The 18,482-nt window shown below is 37.3% G+C and overlaps 1 protein-coding gene and 1 pseudogene across 4 annotated transcripts in view; one reads left to right on the top strand and one right to left on the bottom strand.

Annotated features, from left to right (window-relative positions):
• The window catches only part of PEAK1 (pseudopodium enriched atypical kinase 1), a 313,736-nt gene that overhangs the window by 199,006 nt on the left and 96,248 nt on the right, over positions 1-18,482 (bottom strand). The window lies entirely within an intron of this gene.
• Positions 404-1,108, top strand: LOC121042033 (small ubiquitin-related modifier 2-like; annotated as a pseudogene).

The following is an 18,482-nucleotide window of genomic DNA, read 5'->3' as shown; positions in this document are numbered from 1 at the left end:
GTACTACTGCCATTCACAGAAATAAGCATATATTTCACAGTAGCTACTGAAAATCAATGTTTTCACCGCTTCAAATGGTAACAGAAGTAAAATATTCTAATTTCAAAATCACTCCAAGCTGCAAATTAAAAAAATGTATGTTCTTATAAACTTCTATTAATCATAAAGCTAAGTAATGTGTTACTAACAGCTGTGACTGCCTCTTCACTAAAGCCTGTGTCACTTTAGCTGACCTAACAGCTCATTCTTCTTGGAGCAATTCAATCAATCACCCCATCAAATAGTCCCAGGTCAAGCAGGTGAAAATACTTTTAGTGTAGTAGGATGTCCCTACAGCTCTTTAAAATCTATAGGCACGCTCCACCGCAGCTGCCTCCTTCTGCCACTCTTGTGGTGCTGCTTGTATGCTCTCTCTTGGTGTGGACCCGGTACCTCTTTTGTGAAGCAGCAGCTGGGGAGACTCTGGTACTTGCCATGGCTGACAAAAAGCCCAAGGAAAGAGTCAAGACTGAGAACAACGATCATATTTGAAGGTGATAGGGCAGGATGGTTGTGTGGCACAGTGTAAGATTAAGAGGCATATACTGGGGCGCCTGGGTGGCGCAGTCGGTTAAGCGTCCGACTTCAGCCAGGTCACGATCTCACGGCCCGTGAGTTCGAGCCCCGCGTCAGGCTCTGGGCTGATGGCTCAGAGCCTGGAGCCTGTTTCTGATTCTGTGTCTCCTTCTCTCTCTGCCCCTCCCCCGTTCATGCTCTGTCTCTTTCTGTCCCAAAAATAAATAAACGTTGAAAAAAAAAAAAAGAGAAAAAAAAGAGGCATATACCACTTAGTAAACTAATGAAAGCCTATTGTAAACAACAGGGTGTGTCATTGAGGCAGAGCAGATTCTGATCTGATGGGCAGCCAATCAACAAAACAAACACACCTACACTGTTGTAAATGGAGGATGAAGATACAATTGGTGTGTTCCAGCAGCAGACAGGAGGCATCTACAAAAATGGGAACATGCTACGTTAATCCAGAACTCTGTTCCTCCAGACCAAGAAGACATTCTCCATTAGAAAACTGCAATTTGAGGGGTACCTGGGTGGTTCAGTCAGTTAAGCCTCTGACTTTGGCTCAGGTCAGGATCTCACAGTTAGTGGGTTTGAGCCCCACGTTGGGCTCTGTGCTGACAGCTCAGAGCCTGGAGCCTGCTTCAGATTCTGTGTCTCCCTCTCTCTCTGTTCCTCCCCCGCTATCACTCTGTCTCTCTCGTTCTCAAAAATAAACATATAGGGTGCCTGGGTGGCTCAGTCGGTTAAGCGTCCGACTTCAGCTCAGGTCACAATCTCATGGTCCGTGAGTTCAAGCCCCGCGTTGGGCTCTGGGCTGATGGCTCAGAGCCTGGAGCCTGCTTCCGATTCTGTGTCTCCCTCTCTCTCTAACCCTCCCCTGTTCATGCTCTGTCTCTCTCTGTCTCAAAAATAAATAAACGTTAAAAAAAAATTAAAAAATAAATAAACATAAAAATTAAAAAAAAAAAGAAAATCGCAATTTGGTTCCACCACATCCTAGTATAGTTTTCTCTATTCTTTCATTTTCCCCTTCCCCATTTCTTTACTGTACATAAAGTAACTGTGTATGTGCACAAGCATACTGCATGTTTTGAACTAAATGGCCAATGGTATGTTTTGAGTAACATCAAATGGAGATGGGATAAGGGAAAATACTGGTCCTGTGAAAATACCTCCTTTCTCCATTAGTGGCATGCTCATTCATCTCTTATCTTTATATTCCAGTTATTTTGCTCTTACTCTTTAACAATAAAAGAACATGAAATCATTCTGTACTTTGTTTTATTGGAGAATTTTAATTTATTTCATTTGCTATTATAAAACCAAGGACAATTTTATAACTTTTTTGTACATGTTACATGTAGGACAATATTTTTTTTTAAGTTTATTTATTTATTTTGAGAGAGGAGTCGAGAATCTGAAGCAGGCTCCATGCTGTCAGAGCAGAGCCTGATGTCAGGCTCAATCTCATGAACCATGAGATCATAACCTGAGCAGAATCCTAGATAGCTTTCCCTTCAAGTCAAGTACGTTGTTGTTTAAATAAACTTGTTTAAAAACAATTAAATTTAATTTTAAAAACAAAATCTGTAGGCACATGAATTCTGAGGATAGGATGAAAAAAAAGGAATGGACTAGGTTTTTACCTCAAAGGTCCCAGTGCTACTGCTTTACAAAAATCACTGGATTCTAAGAATCCATGCTTTTTGAATTACAACAGATAAACAAATATTTGTGGGTATCACTATAGCCAATGGTATTGACAAAACTAAGTATACCCCAAATTTCAATTACAGGCATACTTCGGAAATAATGTGGGTTTGGTGCTGACCACCACAATAAATATCACAAAAAAGCAAGTCAAGTGACTTTTTTTGGTTTCCCAGTGCATAAAAAAGTTAGGTTTACCCAATACTATATAGTCTATTAAGTGTGCAATGGCATTATGTCTAAAAACGAATAATACCTTATTGCTAGAAAAGGCTAACCATCATCTGAAGTTTCAACAAGTTGTAACCACTGATCACAGATCACCATAACAAATATAATAATGAAAACGTTCGAAATATTGCAAGAATAAATAAAATGTGACACACAGACAGGAAGTGAACAAATGCTGTTGGAAAAATGGCACCGATGGACTTGCTTAATGCAAGGTGTCACAAACCTTCAATTTGTAAAAAACGTAGTTATCTGCAAAGTGCAACAAAGCAATTGCAGTACGTTGAATGGTGATATCCTCCCAAAATATGCCCTGTATTCCTGGCCCTTATTTTGTTTCTGTGCTGTTTCAGGTAATTATTATTTGTGAGGAAAACAAATGGCTTGAATTAAGATGATTAAAGGAAAAAATGGTCCTTCAATTAAAAATTTTTTAAAACCCTAGAGTTGCTGATTTATTAATATTTAATGATTAAAGGTTACCCTCTTTTTCTCAACTATGCCTTTAAATAAAAACAAAATTTGATAGATTATACAGATGTCCTCATAAGTTTTGCACAACTTTTGTTTACCAATATCTTAATCACAAACTGGGACAATCGCAGAATATTTAAAGTAGGTCACCTAGCTGAAAATCACAAAGAATCCTAGCACAAAATTTAGCAGAAGAGTACTTGCTGCCTCTTTTCCTTTGAGTACTTTGATGATTGACCTCTTAAGATAAAGAAGTCTTTTCTTGGAAAACAAAAACTTATCTGCTATATTCTTCTTCATACATTGCACACTGTCCTACTTTGCTATATTTCAGCTCCTACAGGAAATCAGTACATGACATAACTCTCATTTCCTATAACCAAGACATCTGTACATCTGTATGGGCCAAAGCAAAGAATTCAGATTTTAGAAGTTCAGATGTACCAATCTTGGCTTTGGGTGGAGTTGGGAGAAGATAGCTTGAATAAAAAGAAAATTGGTTGCAAAGGAGGAATTCTGCTAAAAACAGGCAGAATTTTCTATTTTTCTGCCAGCCACAGGACTTAACAATATTTTTAAAAATCTATGAGCTGAAAAGGATTTCTCGTATGAATTATACTAGGCAATGTACCATGTCAGTCACTCTCAGTTCGCCCCCAGCTACTGGCAGCATAGTGGATTTAGTATCTGAGTTTTTCAAATGGTAATAGATTTCAAGAGTCCTTTTTAAAAGTGGGTAGTGACTGGGGCACCTGGGTGGCTCAGTTGGTTAAGTGTGTGACTTCGGCTTCGGCTCAGGTCATGATTTCACAGCTCGTGAGTTCGAGCCCCTCAACGGGCTCTGTGCTGACAGCTCAGAGCCTGGAGCCTGCTTTGGATTCTGTGTCTCCCTCTCTCTCTGCCCCTCCCCACCCCCCTCAAGAAATGAATGAACACTAAAATTTTTTTAAAATAAATAAATAATAAAAGTGGGCAGTGATCACTGCAGCTATGTAATGTATGCTACATTTTTTAAACTGCAGCAAAGAAAATGATATTGATTTTGCTATTTAATGATTAGGTTTCCTCCTTACTGTGTGATTTTAATCCAAGATTAACACGGGTAGCTTTCATTTACATTACATCCCAAATTCTCTATTAAGTAGAGAACAGGAATTGAGTAATATAGGCAAGACATTTACTTCTCACTCAAAGAGAAATTAATGCCAATAGTTTCCAATCTTTTTAGGATTATTCAACATTCATTTCACATCAAATATTTACTGAAACTAATGTATTACAGGTACTTTAATCAATTCCTGTTTTTAAACGTTTATTTATTTTGAGAGAGAGAGAGACAGAGAGAGAGAGAGAGAGAGAGAGAGAGAGAGAGAGAGAGAAAGAGGAAGGGAGAGAAAGAATCCCAACCAGGCTCTGTGCAGTCACAGGTAGTGCTCGATCCCACAAACCTTGAGATCATGACCTGAGCCAAAATCAAGAGTCAGACACTTAACTCACTGAGCCACCCAGACGCCCCAGGTATTTTAATCAATTCTCCCATCATCCAAAGAACATAGCACTGTATTCAAAAAATATTAAGGTACTCTTCATCACATGGTTTTCAAAGAGGTAGATGTTAGTCTTATTGTTACGTTTTAGGCTTTCAACTTTTAAATGAAGAAAACTCAGCCATTTTAAAATAGTTTAACAACTGTACTACTGTAATTGTTGAAGATTCTAGCTATCTTCAATTTTAAACTAGACTAATACAGACCAAAGCTGTATTGTTGGTTTACTAATGGTTATATATGTAACTAGCAACATAGGAGACAACAGTCATTTTCAGCAATTTTTTTGAAATTAAAAAACAGTTATTTCAGGTTGATCACAACCATAAATCTACCCTTTGACTGAATTTATTAATGAAGAAACAGTCCTACAGCTTCCATTCTTTGATATGTTTACTCCAACATTGAGAAGACCCAATAACTCCCTTATCATATTTCTTACTTAGATATTGATTGCTGGGTGGAATACAATGGGTTGACTGGTCCTTTAAAATTATCCTTTCTAAAATTCTTAATTCAAAAAGTATAAGGAGACCATATGCCTTAAGAGGTCAAGGATCATAGCCTAGGATAGCAGAATGGTATAGTCTAAATTCCATCATAAGATTCACCCTTTTCCTCATTATTGGTAGTTTCTCCTCAGTCAATGTTCTTGACTGTCCCTCCTATGTGCTTCTCTGGTGTTAGCAGGGCCCACAGGGAGCTAAATGTCAACCCTTCCGGGCAACACCTAGACAGGACAAGATGATACAAAGTGGTAACAGTTGGCACTTCTTTTCCTTTCTTTCCCTACCCATCCCCCCTCCCCGCCCCGCCCCCCCCCCCCAGCATGACCCAGCAAGGAGCTGAACTTCCACTCCCACCTTTGGCAATGAGGCAAGTCAAGGAAAACATTAATACCAAATGCACTCAATACAAAGTTTCCAATACTATTTACAAGATTATTTTTTCATTATGAAAAAATTCTTTCCACGAATTCTTTCTCCTAGCATTAATATTTGATCTTAGTGTTTCCCTTTAATGTATCCAATTTTCCTCAAGGTCTGGGGATCTTTAGTTGATCAGAGCTATTCTGAATACATTCTCCCTCTCATCCTCTCACCCCCATAGTGTCTTTTATTTAAAATTTTTAAAGATAAACTTAAAATCTTAAACATAATTTCAAACTTACAGAAAAGTTCAAGAATAGTATGAAGAATCTTTTTTTTAATCATTTGAGAGTAAATTGCTGACATTATGTCCCATCATCCCTGAAAACTTAGGTTTGTAATTCCTTTAATGAAGACATTCTCCCAAATAACCATGATACAATCGTCAAAATCAACAAATCAACAATGATACCAGGTAATCTCTAAGCCCTATTTAAGTTTCACCAGTCATCTCACTAATGTCTTTTGTAGCAAAGGGAACAGATCTAGTATCATGGGTTGCATTTAATTGTCATGTTTCTATAATCTCTTTAACCCTGAAACAGTTAGTTATCAAGTTTTTCCTTTACTTTCATGATCTTTAAAATTTTGTAAGTTACAGGCCAGGTATCTTCTAAAAAGTCTCTCAATTTGGGATTCTCTGCTGTTTCCTCAAGATTAGATTTAGGTTATATAGATTTTGGTAGATGAATCACAGAAATGATGCCCTGGTCCTCACACTGCATCCTATCAGGCAGTGCTTGATTTTATTTTGTCCCATTACTATTAACATTAGCTTTCATCACCCGATTAAGGTTAGAATCTGCCAGGTTTCCTTCTGTGAAATTCCTTTTCTTTCCTTTGTAAGTAATAGATATTTTGTGAGGAGACATTTTGAGACTACATAAACAGCATTCCTTATTAAACTTTCACCCATTAGTTTTGGCATCTACTGACATTTCATGGATAACTGATTATCCATGGATAACTACACTGGTTCCCAAACTGATTTTTCTAATTCCATTCTTCCTTTTCTTCTCTCCATTCATTTATTATGTCACTGCAAACTCATGAATTCCTATTTTATTCAGTGGGCTATAATTTGATAATGAGTATTATTTGATGTTCAAACTGTTCAAAAATTGGCCAGTGAGTGCTTGCTCCTTCAAGGTCACTTCTGTATCCTTTAGATATAATACCTCTTTGAGCGATTCCTTACTTTCTTGTTTCCAGCATATCTTGTCCTTTTCTTTCTCTACCCCAGCCCTAGAATCAGCCATTTCTCCAAGGAGTCCTAGCACAGGCACCTATGTTTCTAGGCCCCATCCTATGATTTCTGGACTGAATTACTCAGGGAGCAAAGAAAGCAGTAAGAAAGCCAAAGTGCTACTTTGTTTAGAATGTGTTGTGACTTGCCCTGATTTCCTCTGTACCTGAATACATCTGTTTCCCCAACGGCTTATCTGCCTTGAACAGCAAGGCTGACTACACACTGCTTAAAGAACAGAGGAGACCTGTAAAATAGACAAACCTCCCCCAAAACATAGTTGCAAAAGTTAGGAAATACTTGCTCTGGGGGTGGATATTCTGAGGTCATTTTATTCCTAGAAAAGGTACCTTTTTCCTTTTCTTTCTTTTTTACTACATCTTTTATTTTGTAACAGTTTTAGATGTGTACACAAACTGTGAGGATAGCTCGAGTTCCTATGTATCCCACACCCAATTTCCCTTAACAGCTTGTATTAGTGTGATACATTGTCACACTTTTTTTCTCTTCCCCCTGCCCTCATTTGTCACAACTAATGAACCAATACAAATAAATTCTTATTAATGCAAGTTCATACTTTATTCAGATATCCTCAGTTTTCCTCCAATGTCCAATTTCTGTGTGAGGATCCCATCCAGAATATCATACTACACTTAGTAATTAAGTATTGTTAAGCTATTCTTGCTTGTGACAGTTTCTCAGAGCTTCCTTGTCTTTGATGAATGTATTAATTTACTGTAGCTGCTGTAACAAATTAGACAAACTTAGGTCTTTTAAAAAAATCCCAAAGGGGCACCCAGGTGGCTCAGTTGGTTGAGCGTCCAGATGAGTCCTGATTTCAGTTCAGGTCATGATCGCACGGTTCATGACATAGAGTCCCGCATTGGGCTCTGCGCTGGCAATGTCCACCTGCTTGGGATTCTCTCTCTCCCTCTCTCTCTGCTCCTCCCCTGCTCATGCTCTCTCTCTCAAAAATAAATAAATAAACATGAAAAATAAAATTAAAAAACAAAACAAAACAGGAATTTACCATGTGACCCAGTAACTCCACCACTGGGTATTTACCCAAAGAAAATGAAAACACGAATTCAAAAATATATATGCACACCTATGTTTATTCCAACACTATTTACAACAGCCAAGATATGGAAGCAACCCAAGTGTCCATCCACAGATATATGGATAAAGATGTGGGGGGGGAGGGCGGGTGGGAGGTGCACGCACGCGCGCGTGCACACACACACACACACACACACACACACACACACACACACACAATGGAATACTACTCGGCCATAAAACAGAATGAGATCTTGCCATTTGCAACAACATGGATAGATCTAGAGGGTATAATGCTAAGTGAAATATATCAAAGAAAGACAAATACTGTATGATTTCACTCATGTAGAATTTAAGAAACAAAACAAATGAATGAAGAATAAAAGAAACTAACCAAAAAAGAGAGTCTTAACTGTAGAGAACAAACTGATAGCTACCTGAGGGGAGGTGGGGGTGGGGATGGGTGAAACAGGTAAAGGTGATTAAAGCACAGTTATCATAATGAGCACTGAGTAATACAGAGTTGATGAATCACTATAATGTACACCTGAAACTGGTATAACAGTTTCAGGTATATTAACTATCCTGGAAACCAGAAGTTTATTCTCTTTCAGTTTTAGGAGTCATAAACTCTAAAATCAAGATTTCAGTAGGGCCACACTCTCTGAAAAGTCTTAGAACCATTCCTTGTCTCCTCCAGCTTCTGGTGGCCATAGGCATCCCTTGGTTTACAGGTACATCACTCCAGTCTCTGCTTCTGTCTCTTCTGTGTCTGTGCCTTCCCTGTTTTATAAGGGACATGTCATTGGATTTAGAGCCTACTAAATAATCCAGATAATCTGATAATCCAGGATGATCTCTCAAGATTCTTAAATGCATCTGCAAAGACTCTGTGTCCGAGAGAGAGGTTCTGGAGGTTAGGACATGGGCATACTTTTGGGGGGATATTACCATTTAACCTACTACAATGACCTTGACAGTTTTAAAGATTACTGTTCAGATATTTCAGAGAATTGTGATTTGATTTCTCATGATTAGACTGGGATAATGTGTTGGAGGGAGGAAAACAGCACAGGTAAAGTATCATTTTTATCCTATCAAGGATACAACTTATCAACATGACTTATCACTATTGATGGTGACCTTGGTAACCTGGCACGAGGCAGTGTTTGTCAGGTTTTTCCATGATATTGTACTCTTTGGAGAAAAGTCACTATCAACAGTTCAACTTGAGAGGTGGGGAGTTACACTTCCTTGCAGGTGGAGTATCTAAATAATACTGAAATTCTTCTGCATGGGAGATGTGCCTATTTTCCTTGGGGTCAACATCAATTGTTTGTTTATATCAGTATGGATATATGAATATTTCTTTATATTTTGGCTTTTAACCCAACACTATTTTATTTATTTTATTGCTCACAGTGTTCCAGTTTTGCATGTTGGGAGATCTTTTAGTTAGCTCTTCTATCCCTATGGCATACTCCTGTTACCGTGTGTGTGTGTGTGTGTGTGTGTGTGTGTGTGTGTGTGTGTGTGTATTTAAAGCACTTTGTTAGTTTTGGGCACTACAAGATGCTCTGGGCTCACCCTATATATTTCCTGCCCCAACACAAGAATTAGTCACTTCTCCAAGAAACTTTCATTCCTCTTATAGGATAATGGTATTAGAAACCAAGATCTGGGCACAAGGTGTGGTCATTGCTACTGGGGTTTCATTGCTTCTAGACCCTCTCAGCTGACAGAGCAATCTAACTATGTTTACTAACCTATGTATATACACATTATCTATAAACATTTTTATATGCAATCACCTGCATCTATATTAAGCTAAACATGAGTTCATACTAAGTCTCCAACTCCAGTCCATTATCACATGGATCATATTAGCTTCTTCCCCTTGCTTACTGTAACCCCACTACAATAGCAGAAACATGTATAGCAGCTGCAGAATTGTTAACCCATATACCCTGTCCCCCTGTAAGAGAGTAGTGTTTACATATACAGTTCCTTTTGCTTTTAGTCTTACAGATTCTACTCATTTCCCAAATTACTTAGATCAGTACCTCATTCCTACACCCCCTTCAGTGACATTAATATATTTGTAATACATTTACATTCTTTTGTCACACTTTACATTCTACCCTGAGATCCCTGACTTCCTAAATGAGGTTTTTAAAATTAGTATATATTAATATCCACTCTTTCTGCTATAAAGTTCCACAGATTTTAACAAATACTTAATGTCCTATATTCATCATTACAGCATTACACAAAATACTTTCACTATCCTAAAAAAGCCCCTGCGTTTCACCTAACCAACCTTCCCCACAACTTGTTACTCCCCTTGGCTTCTGGCAACTACTTATCCTTTAACTGACTCTTATTTTTGCCTTTTCCAGATGCCATATAATGGGACTTACACAGTATGTAGAATTTTCAGACTGACTTCTTTAACTCAGCAGCATGCATTTAAGATTCATCTATATCTTTCCATGGTTTGATAGTTCTTTTTTATCACCGAATAATATTCCACTTATGGATGTACCAAAGTTTATTCATTCAACCTACTGAAGGATATCTTGGCTGCTTCTGGTTTAGCGGGGGAGATTATGAACAAAGCTACTATAAACGTTTGCATGCAGGTTTGGTTGTAAGTTTTCAAATTAGTTGTGTGACTACTTAGGAAGGTGTTTGCTGATTTACATGGTGAGACCACATTTAGCTTTGCAGGCAACAATTAGCCATACTATTTTGCACTCTCACCAGCAAGGAATGAAAATTACCGTTCCTCCACATCCTTGTCAAAATTTGCTTTTGTCAGTGTTTGGAATTTTAGCCATTCTAATAGTATGTAATGGTATCTCATCATTGTTTTAACCTTTTATATGCTTACTTGCCATCTATATACCTTCTTTGATGAAGTGTCTCTTCAAATTTTTTGTCCATTTTTTGATTGAGTTGATTTGTTTATTGCTGAGTTTTAAGAGTTTCCTACGTATTTTGGATACAAGTCCTTTATCATATGTGTTTTGCAAATATTTTCTCCCCAACTGTGGCTTGTCTTTTTATTCTCTCAACAGTATCTTGCATTGAGAAGAAGTTTTCAATTTTAACTAAGCCCAACTTCACCCATTTTTTTCTTGCATGGATCACATTACTAATGTATTTTAAAACTCACTGCCAAACCCAAGATTCATATCAGTTTTCTCCTATATGTTCTTCAATATAGTTTTACATTTTAAATTTAGGCCAACGATCCACTTTGCATTAATTGTTGTATAAATCATAAGGCCTATGCCTAGGTTCACTTCTTGCAAATGTTCACTTGTTGCCTCATTTATTGAAAAGACTATCGCTTCTCCATTGAACTGTCTTTGCTTTTTTGTCAAAGACCAGTTGACTGTATTTGTGTGGATTTATTTTGTTTATTTATTGCGTGGACTCTCCATTCTGTTAATTTATGTGTTTATTCTTTTGCCAATACCACTGTGTCTTGATTACTGTACCCTTTACATTAAGTCTTGAAATCAGGTGGTGTGAGTACTCTAACTGTTCATTTTCTTTGTTCGTTTTCAGTATTGCGTTGACCTTACTAAGTCTTTTGTTTCCCATACAAACTTTAGATTTAGTATGATGATAGCCACAAAATAGCTTACTGGGATTTTGACTGGGATCGTGTTGAGTCTATACATAAACTGGAAAAAACTGAGGCTTTAACAATATTGGGTATTCCAATCCATGAACACAGAATACCTCATTTATATAGATCTTTTTTGACTTTTTAAAATCACTGTTTTATAGTTTTCCACTTATAGATCTACATTTATTTTCTTAGATCTATACCTTAAGCATTTCATTTTGGGGGATACTTTTTAAATGGGATTTTTTCTGACACTACCAAGTTTGAGAACAACTGTCATACAAATCACCTAACCTACTTGGACTTGGTGCTTATTTGTACATGTGTATAGTAATTCCTGCACTTATCACTGTAAAGCATTGTTATAATGATAAAATAGCAATCATTGAAAAATTATATGTAAATTAGAAATCACAAAAGTATAAGGGTCATTAAATCCATTATCCTTCCTATAAGGGTGAAGAAACAACTCCAGAGAAATTAAGTCACTTGACAAAGTTTTAATAGGGGCATGGAACAACTTAGAGTGCACACAGGGGAGCTGAAGAGTATTAAATAAACAGTGTTGACCAGAAGATTCATAAAAATGGGTAGGAAAGATAGGCCCAGAATTTGTACTCAATTATATATTTAATGAGGATCCACTAAATGACAAAGGAGTAAATAATTAATGTACGGTCTTCTGGAAATTAATCCGACTGATAGGATATAATACAAAGGAGAATGGGTAGGACTTAGAATAATGCAATAGAGTCTTGGTTAGGATTTTAGAACAAGAAAGGACTTAGAAATAATCTAATCTAACATCTTCATTTTATATACACTGTAGGTATTTCTCACTAGCAAAGATTAGTACATATGGTAAATTGTAATGGCAGTCAACACGCACATTTTTGTTTAGCCATTTTCTCCTTTTGGTCTTGGATTTCTTTCAAGTATTTTAAGAAAGGTGAAAGAAGGGTAATTAGTAAGACTTTAAAGGAATGAATGATGTAATCAGTAAGACTTCTTAAACACTCCAAGTCTAAACCCTTCATTGGACTTAACCATGGAAATTCTGAGGATACCTTTTATCCTTTGCTTTCACATCATTTACATCGTTCTTCAAAAATTATTTGGCTTTTGCACACATTATCTCCTGGGTAAAGCAACTAGAAAAAGGCTGACAGTAGGCCCCAAATACTTTCTTATGCCATTCAGAATAGAATTGCATTTCTGGATCCAGAAAAAGAAGAGTTATGATCATTTCAAATCCCCGGAAATGGCTGTATGATAGAATATGGCATTTACATTTTGAACTGCTTAATCATTCTTTTATAGACTAGCTGAAGGTTATTTTGTCTCTCTGGCATTTTCTTATGTCTAAGCTGCCTTCCTTTGTCATCCAGGGCTCAGTTTCAAGGTTGAAATACATTATAGTAATCACAGTCAACCAAAGGCATCCCTATTGCAAACTCTCCATAACTTCATGCTTTTCCCATCAATTTCACTTCAGTTAAAAGGCCAGTTAAGAGAAGAATGTATGAATAAATCTGAGCTTACAATTTCTATTGCCACTATTACCTCATACACTCAGGCTTTTTATTAAATTTGCTATCTTCACACTATTTTATACATTATAAAGATGGCATGTACATAAACACCTTGCGAAATTAAGTGACTCCACTTTAGAAAGCTGAACTTTCTGAAGTAAAGCTTCCCCATGCTTTACCTAAATAAATTATCATCCACATTCCATCTAGGATACTTCCATTACTTCACATTTCTTCAATCACTTCTCTCCCAACGCCAATGAAGAAAAACAATAAAAGGAAATATAAATCATTTTTTATTATTAAACCATCACTAACCTCATGCATTTTTCAACTAGAGCTTTAGCTACAGGACAAAACCATGACTATAACCCAAGCCAAGTCCCAGGTCTGATGTTTACAAGTACTTGATATTAAGCACTTCACAGTTTATCTGGGCCTTGGATTCTTTGTGTGCAAAGTGAGGGGACTGGACACGATGATCAGCAAATTTTCTTATACAAACATCAACAATCCAAACTTTTTAACTTCTACTGCTGACATTTTCATAAAGAATGTAGGGTCTTTTTGAAAACATTACTGGTGTAAAAGAATACGAAATCATAGTACATAGTACTATGTACATACAGAGTACATAGTACACACAAAAAAATTAACATTTGGGTTAATGAAATGTTAGAATCCTAACAAAAGCCTTCCCTTAGATTCTGTATTGACCAGCTTTCTTTGTTGTTGTTGTTTTGGCTCCAAAGATAATGTTTCTATAAAACCTTTCCTGCTTCAGGAGTTCTTATGCTAACTACCTCTTGTAGATTCTCATTGCACACGATTTCCCCTCTATCAAAGCATTTCAACCAGACTATGAACTCCTTCCTTAGTTGTCCTTGTAAACTGGATCGTACATACACCAATTGGATTGAATTTTAGCTTTTATGTGCACTTCCCTACTTAAACAGAAGGGGAATAATTTGGAAGGGGTCTCGCCAACAGTCACAAAATACTGGAAAAAAGAACCTTGCTCTCTTGATTGTACTTTAAAATTTTTGTATACAAGGCTGGAATATTTATCAGTTTGTAAACTCTGAAGGGGGAAGACAAGGTCTTCACATATGGTTACAACCCTCATAATACTTATTAAATGTTAGGAATATACTAGCTGCTTAATAAATGTTGAATATGGAAAAATAAAAGGTTAAAAAATCTAAGAAGTAACATAGCACAGCTTAACTTTTCCAGTATACTAATGGGTATTCAGCAGAATGAATTTGAAAAAAAATGACTATTTAAATGCAGGCTTTCTTTTGATAAGCAGTTTGAAGTAATGGAGTGTAATCAGACACAACCATGTGACAACTTCTCTGAGCTTGTGTCCTTATTCTAAAACTAGACCCAACTTAGTTTACAGGGCTGCTATAATAATTAAAAAAATAATGGATGGAAAGCATCTATTAGCCCATGCCCCATAGTAGTGCTCAATAAATACATGGCAAATATTATGTGACTTATTCCTCAACATAACTTCAGCCTTAACAGCGATAGCCTTTCCTCCTTGCTTTATTGTCAACATATCCCTCATTTGTATTTAAGTCCCTTCTAATGACATTTCAGTTAAGAATTTCAAGTATGTATGCTTTTCCAAACTATTAGCTTCATTACATAATTCTGTTAGGAAGAAAACCTTCCATATTTTAACTATAGAAAAAAAAAATCAGTTTTGCTATTTCACTGCTTTTCTGAAGTCCTAGCACAGTAATAATATTTATGACACTGAGCACTGAAGTTTACGAAGCAGTAAATAGCTTTTGAGGCTGATTAAACACCTCTATTTCACTTCACATACTCCAGTACCATAGGCTTATGTTACGTAAGGACCTTTTCCGGTCCTACACCTTTCAATAAATATTAGACTGAGAAAGAAGGAAGAGAAGCTAAATTATTGGAGGAGATGCTATTAATACTAAAACTTCTGTTCAAAGCTGGTCACCAAGACGACATCATGCACAAGTTTTAGTATTTAAAAAACAATTATCAAGGAGCACCTTGGCTGGCTCAGTTGGTAGGGCATGTGACTCGATCTCAGGGTTATAAGTTTGAGCCCCATATGTTGGGTGTACAGATTAAAAATAAAACCTTAAAAAAAAAAAATCAAGGGACGCCTGGGTGGCTCAATCAGTAAAGCATCTGACTTCAGCTCAGGTCATGATCTCATGGTTCGTGAGTTCGAGCCCCAATGTGGGCTTTGCACTGACAGTGTGGAGCCTGCTTGGGATCCTCTCTCTCCCTCTCTCTCTGCCCCTGTTCTGCTCTACCGCTCACACTCTCTCAAAATAAATAAATAAACTTTAAAAAAATAAAAATGAAAACCACCCAGATAAAGCTGTCCTTTGGAAAGAGATCAATTCCATTTGAAATGTTGGAGTTCAGGTAAAATCATAAATATCCAGACAATGCTCCTTTTCAATTTTTGTTGAAAACAATTATAAAAAGTCATTTTATAATTTTCACTTGATATTAATTCAGTACTTGAGTGGCAAAAGATCAGAAAAGCTCAAGTTTCTGTGTCATTACCAAAGATGAATGTGTCTTCTCTCATTTGTGTGGGTTTTCTCCCAGGGTAAGATAAAGGCAAAGTTAAAAGAGAAACCTTAGACATCCCTGACAAGTTATCTCAGGGCTTTGCAGTTCATAGGAAGTTCAGCTGCCACCACCACTTCTAACTCTCTTAATTCAGGCAGCAAGTGGTAAATCCGTAATTTTGCACAGATAGGAGGAATGACCTGTAAGGCTGCCACAAGTTATAATTCATAATAAAATGTGTGTTTTTCAGCAGGGGAATAAACATCTTTACAGCTCCAAAAAAAAAGTAATAATAATAAATAAATAACAGTCTGTAATGTCCTGAGTGGCAAAATGCTGGATACACTGTATTTATGAAATTGAGCAGCTGATCACAGATTGAAAATGATAGTGATATGCAAATGTAATGATGTAGTAAAATGAAGGAAGTGGTCATTCATCAGATAAATCATCCCCTATACCAGTTTCTATTACCCAAATGTCCTCTGTCTCCACCCCCTATTTAATCCAAAAAAGTCTGGATAAATAACTTTTTCTGATCTGTAAGCTAAACACCAAATTGTATTTCACAGGTTCCCTCAACTAAGTTGTTCTTGTATATTTTGCATGTGCCATTAAACCTATCAACTTATTTCATTTGCAATCATCTTTATTATTTACACTAATAGAAAAGGGACAGAGTGATAAATAATCCAAAACATTCAAAAATCAAAATTGCAGAAATTCAAAGAAGATGATAAAAGAACTTTAAGCCAGGATATAGAAGGAACTGAGACTATTCTTCCCGGAGAAAAGCTACCTAGAAAAGACATGATGGCTGTCTTTACATACAAAAGTTGTCACTCCACAGACAGTGCTAAGAGTTAAAAGCCAGTGGATGAAAATTTTAAGGAGGCAGGTTTGAGTTCACTGTATGAAAGACCAACTCTTACATGTGGGTGGCACAGAACACTCAGGAACAAACAACCCTGAATAGAGAGGTGGCTGGACTAAAACTAAATGGCCTCTAAAACCTCTTTCCACTCTTGAGTCTATGAATTGGCAGTATATGTTTAAAATCGGGACTAACTCTGGATATTTGTCAGCAGATCATGAAATTACACAAAATTCTAAGTGTGAGGTCTGAGTCTGGGGGTTAGGGAAGTGAGGAACAGAATGCTCACCCTGAATCACTCTTTTTAAAGTCTCTTATGTTCCTAGTGTGGTCAGAGTACCCATTTAAGTGCAGCTTATATTACTCAGAACTTTTCTGAACAAAGTAAACAACTGTTAACTTTCTCTGTGGGTTCTGTACCAAAAATTGACAAACAAAACAAACAAAACTAAAAATTGGGAGAGAAAAATGGTTACACTGTAAAAAAGATTTAGAGCCAAAGAATCTAGGGTGCTGACAAGACCTCTATTTAAGGAATTTATCAAGAAGTCCAGACAGGACAAGAATCTAACGGAATGAGTGAAATGAGCAGTTTGTATACAAGGAATGAAGCTTTTCCAGAGGAGTGAATGCAGAAAAGCTACTTTTTTTTTTTTTAATTTTTTTTTCAACGTTTATTTATTTTTGGGACAGAGAGAGACAGAGCATGAACGGGGGAGGGGCAGAGAGAGAGGGAGACACAGAATCGGAAACAGGCTCCAGGCTCTGAGCCATCATCCCAGAGCCTGACGCGGGGCTCGAATTCACGGACCGCGAGATCGTGACCTGGCTGAAGTCAGACGCTTAACCGACTGCGCCACCCAGGCGCCCCGAAAAGCTACTTTTAAAGATAGGAGCTACAATCATTTTTGAAAATTAAATGCAACTATATGCTCTCCACCTTGCTCAACTCCACAAGTTTATGCAGAATAAGTGAAACCTGTAACAAAAAAATCTGCTATAGATAGCTCTGGGTGGGGATATCCTGAGGAAGTGCTGAGAGTTGAAGGTATCTACATGATAAATGTTTCAGACAGGAGAAACCTGTGCAAAGGTCCAGAGATACTAGGGAGCAGAGCATGTTTAAAGAGTTAAAAGAAAACAAGTGAGGCTAGAAAAGTGGACACACAGGAACCAATGCATGCAGTACACTACAGGCCACATTAGGATTTAGTCTGTAGCCTAAGCTCATTGGTCAACCAGAGAAGAAGGATTTTTAAACACAGTGCCATAATGATCAGATGTGGAGTTTGAAAGATCACTGGATACTGGGTAAAGCAGGTACTTTACAAGTTGCCAAAGCAGAAGCAGAAAGACCATTTAAATACGTCATAATGATGACAGTCTAGAACAAAGTGTAAAGTTGATGGAAAGTATATGAATTCAAGAGGTATTTCAAGTTGTGAAACTGAATAAAGGAAACTTCGTTTATTTATTTATTTTTTTAATTTTTTTTTTCAACGTTTATTTTATTTTTGGGACAGAGAGAGACAGAGCATGAACGGGGGAGGGTCAGAGAGAGAGGGAGACACAGAATCGAAAACAGGCTCCAGGCTCCGAGCCATCAGCCCAGAGCCCGACGCGGGGCTCGAACTCACGGACCGCGAGATCGTGACCTGGCTGAAGTCGGACGCTTAACCGACTGCGCCACCCAGGCGCCCCAAGGAAACTTCGTTTAAAATTGAGTCTAGAGGCCAGAAAGAAGAGCTCTCCTTCCTATTACTCATCACTAACTATACCCCAATAGGAAGAGACACACTTTGCATCCCCAACAAGAAACCTACTTTGCTGCTTCAACAGAAAGTGGAAAATTTTTTCCTTGCCCAGCAACAAGCTCAGCCAGTAAGAAAACACCACAACTTAGCCAATGAGAAACTGTCAACACCCGGAACATACACAGACTTTCCTTCAAAGCAGTCCCTCCCAACCAACTTCCTCCTTTTCTCTATAAAGTAACATTCCTCTCTTTGGACATCCAGACTTGTCTAGGGTTTGTCATAACTTCCATATCACAAATTGTAATTCTTCTGCTATTCCTGAATAAACCCATTTTGCTGATAAAATAA

The sequence above is a fragment of the Herpailurus yagouaroundi genome, unplaced genomic scaffold (genome assembly GCF_014898765.1).
Source record: "Herpailurus yagouaroundi ecotype Mexico unplaced genomic scaffold, PumYag 184, whole genome shotgun sequence".
NCBI lineage: Eukaryota > Metazoa > Chordata > Mammalia > Carnivora > Felidae > Herpailurus > Herpailurus yagouaroundi.
The sequence above is the reverse complement of the archived record's forward strand: the minus strand, read 5'-3'. Positions and strand labels throughout refer to the sequence as shown.